Source organism: Paramormyrops kingsleyae, chromosome 18 (genome assembly GCF_048594095.1).
Source record: "Paramormyrops kingsleyae isolate MSU_618 chromosome 18, PKINGS_0.4, whole genome shotgun sequence".
Classification (NCBI taxonomy): domain Eukaryota; kingdom Metazoa; phylum Chordata; class Actinopteri; order Osteoglossiformes; family Mormyridae; genus Paramormyrops; species Paramormyrops kingsleyae.
In genome coordinates, this window is record NC_132814.1 from 958621 (window position 1) to 962829 (window position 4209).

Consider the following 4209-nt stretch of genomic DNA (forward strand, 5'->3'; position numbering starts at 1 on the left):
TCCACTGACTGGCACCTTCTAATGTATGTGATTTTTAACAATGAGGAAAATCATTTTTAAAAAGTTATTACAGGAAACCATATTTACATGCCTGTAGCTTTCATCTCACATGACAGGAAACCCAAAAACTATTACTTTTGGTGAGAAATACATTCATGTTATATCACTTCCTCATTTTAAATCACAAAACACACCTGATTTAGTCTCTGCTTATTTTTATATCACTGTATTTGTTTTTAAGTCATTCACAGAACCTGCACCAAGTTACGCAACGTGCCCATATTAGGTGAACACAAGGACCTGATTATGGGATTTTCATTTCTAGCCAAGAGCCCGGATAGCTCAGTCGGTAGAGCATCAGACTTTTAATCTGAGGGTCCAGGGTTCAAGTCCCTGTTCGGGCGGCAGTCCCTTTATGCACCTGTAGAGCACGGTGGCCTGTACGTCGTCACTCCGAAAGGCTGAGTGACTGAAACATGGATTGTCTGTGGGTCCCCAAGGACTGGAGTTGGAAACACTGGTATACAGTATAAAGTGCAGGACGATGATAGTGAGGGAGAGACCCAGCAAATTGGACCCGGCAATTTGCTGGTGCTCCTGTGGCATTCGGGTACCGGGTACCTGTCCAAGATGGTGATGGCCATAGAGAACGGCAAAACACCTCGGGATAAACCATCGCTTTTAAAGGTGAATGTGTACTCGTGTACCAGTTATGTCAATCCCTGAATATAATCTTCAGAATAACACTAAAAAAATGTAACCTGCTGAAGACAATGTACTGTAGAGAATGTACCACTGAGAGAGAGAAAGAGAATGCAGACCAATCACTGCTGCACGATGTGATCATACAAGCATGTATCCCCACCCTAATTAGCTCTGAAGCTCATGTCCCAATTAACTCTGCAGCTTATCACTCAGTTGTAGGCTATAAAATATAATTAGTTCAGTAGCTAAATAGTGAGTAGCCAACCGAAACAGCCAAGGCTTATTACTACAGTGTTTTTGAAGAGGACACCTGGGTTCTTAGTGTATTACCATATATAAAAAAAATTATTGTATTCTTTTGCCACGGTCATGTTTTCCAGAGAGAGAGAATGATTGGCAGCCTCTTCACCCAGGGGCGGGGAATACCCAGAGCTGTAGACCAATGCCGAGCGATTATGTCACAGGAAGTTGCACGAGCAAAGTGGTGGGAGAAAAGCAGAAGAAACAGAGGCGAATAGACAAAGACCTCAAAATGAAGAAATAAAAGTTTGTGTTGTGCAGTTGGTTGCCAAAATATAAATTCAAAAGCAACAGGCTTCATTTTAATAGAATAAATTTAAACATTTCTTTAGCTACACTGTATAAAATGAATTTCACTATAGTTCCTCATTCTACCAGCAGAGAGCAGCAGAGACCCACCCTACCTTTACACTAGACACGGTAGTTAGCATGTCGCATTAGCAAGCTACGGTGGTTTAATAACATTTTTCCATTACCCATGGCATTAAGGAGACCAGTGGGACTCCTCTTGTAGTCCCCACTTCAACTCCAAGCTGTTTCCCGCCCCCTCCTCCTCCACCGCCTCCTCCTCCACCGCCGCCTCCTCCTCCACCTGCTAGTATCCAGGGCCCCAAGCAGAAGACGAGTCATCGTCAGGGAAGTGGCGCAGGACCCACCAAAGGCCCCAACATGATGGATGTCCTGGAGGAGCTGCCCCGCATTAAACTGCGCCCGGTGCTGAGGTCGCCAGGTGGGACGCCAGTGCCAAGGAGGGGAATGACGCAGGGGACGCCCATGGCCTCGGACGACACTGCTTCCATCATAGCAGAGGCTCTGAAGAAGTTCAGACACCAATACCAGGAGGACTCTGATGAGTAGGAGAAGTGGTCCTCTGAGCCCTCCCCTTTCGGAAGCCCTCCCCTTTCGGAAGCCCTGCTAATGTCGCTTATAATGAATATTACATTGTGTACTTATTATTTATATGAATATAAATAATTTTTCACTTGGTATTGTAAATACTTATATAACCTTAAACTTTTATACTCAAACTTTATATACTTATATCCTTTTTATACTTACAATTTGTATACTTATATACTTTATACACTTAAACTTTTTATACTTAAACTTTATATACTTATACTTTGTGTACTGATTCTATATACTTATTAATAAACAATATATTTATATCACTATTATTTTTAAAAGAGTTGCTGATTTTGTAATACTGCTGCAGCATTCTCCACATGCTAATCACTGCCCCACATCGAATTGGCACTTTGATCTGCCACATATCACTTCACTACCCCCTGTTGAATGTTGCATCGTATGTTGTTAGATATCTCGTAGTAGTAAGTACTTCATTATTAGAAAAGATCTATTTCTGCAATGAGTATTGCAGTATTTATTTAAATTTAAAATGCTTAAACCAATTTCTCACAAACACATCTATTCATGAGTGATATAAACAGCAAGGATGAAAATGATTCGGATCGGGTCGGAGAGCACACGCAGAGCTCTTTCCAAAATAGGGCTTGTAAACTTTTGTGGTAGTCAGAATTAACCCAAACAACTATGACTCTATAATCCTCTATAATCACTCTCACTCTATCATACTTGAATCAAACTCCAGACCTCGCAAGTAATGAACAAAGTTTTCTTCTTTATTCAGCAATCCAGCATGGTGTTCCAGCCACACTCGGGTACAATGCGCAATGCACCCCACACCCAGAAATCAGCAGGTTGATATACTATAACACAAATTCCCCTATATGGACTTCTAAGTCCTGGTTGGTTACCAAACATCTGCAAACCAGGTTTCGAACATACAACAAACATAATACGCCACCTCTATTGGTCTACTTCAAGGATGTTCAGCTTCCAATCCTCGTTAGTCCTAGGCCTCCTATGAGTCCCACACATACGCCTGTCTATCCAACCCGATCTCACGAATTTTCGTGCAGCCATCACGACTTAAAATCTATTTAAACGTGCTGTGATCACGTTTTCGGCTTTTTTTACGTGCTGGGGTAACGTTTCCTCTCCCTATGTGTTTTAATGGGCAGTGCCTAACACCGCCACTATGAGCGCTAACTGGTGACTAAGTGACGGGAAAGTCATGCATGCCCAGAATCATATTGTGTTTTTTGTGATATGATAACGCTTTCCATAACGTGTGACGCGACCTTGCAAAACAGCGCTTGGATTTTACTTCTGTTAATAATTCCTTTTGAATAATGTCCGGGATTTCCCTCCATACACTAACTCATTCATGCAACAGAAGTAAAATCCAAGCGCTGTTTTGCAAGGTCGCGTCACACATTATGGAAAGCGTTATCATATCACAAAAAACATAATATGATTCTGGGCATGCATGACTTTCCCGTCACTTAGTCACCAGTTAGCGCTCATAGTGGCGGTGTTAGGCACTGCCCATTAAAACACATAGGGAGAGGAAACGTTACCCCAGCACGTAAAAAAAGCCGAAAACGTGATCACAGCACGTTTAAATAGATTTTAAGTCGTGATGGCTGCACGAAAATTCGTGAGATCGGGTTTGTCTATCCAGCCTAGGAAGGAGGTAAAAAAAACCTAAACATTAGGGAAATTCCACTCCCAACTCAGCAAAAAGGTGCAACCCCCCTTTGAGGTCCATGGCTGGCATGGCTCACAACGCTATCAGTAAGGGAAACCCCAACCCTACATTACCTAAATAAAGACTTCAGCGTAAACATATACAACCCTTATGGGTACATAACTTGCTCATGTGTTCAAATGCTACCATACAACAAACTGCGTCTAGCATAGTATAGCAACTATATTTCAAGGCTTCCTGCAGGCCCCCTTTCTCCCCCCGGCTAGGTTCCCTTCAGCCCAGTTCTCCAAGGTCTGTGGCCTGCAAAGCTGGCTCCGTGCAGGTGGCTGCGAGGCAAGGACACACGGCACCATCCCCAAAACAACAAAACCTGAGACACAACAACAATCCCACAATGCCTCCCAACCCTAGCCTACCAATCACTTTAAATTTCCCTTCCACACTCTGAACTAATGTTAAACATATACTACATAATCCTGAAAAGGAGCGGTCACTAAAATTAAACAGCTCGCAGATCTTCACACTGCAAGAAATGCAAAGATGGAGAAAGCGAAGAACAGTGAGAGGACACCACTGTTTATGGTGTCCTCGTCGACCCTTGTGAAATGCCAGCAAACACATGGACAAGG

At 42.8% G+C, this 4209-nt stretch overlaps 1 non-coding gene across 1 annotated transcript; it reads left to right on the forward strand.

Annotated features, from left to right (window-relative positions):
• Window positions 1-331: 331 nt before the first annotated feature.
• On the forward strand, window positions 332-404 carry trnak-uuu (transfer RNA lysine (anticodon UUU)). The gene has a single exon. It is a non-coding gene; the product is annotated as a tRNA-Lys (tRNA).
• The last annotated feature ends 3805 nt before the right edge of the window (window positions 405-4209 follow it).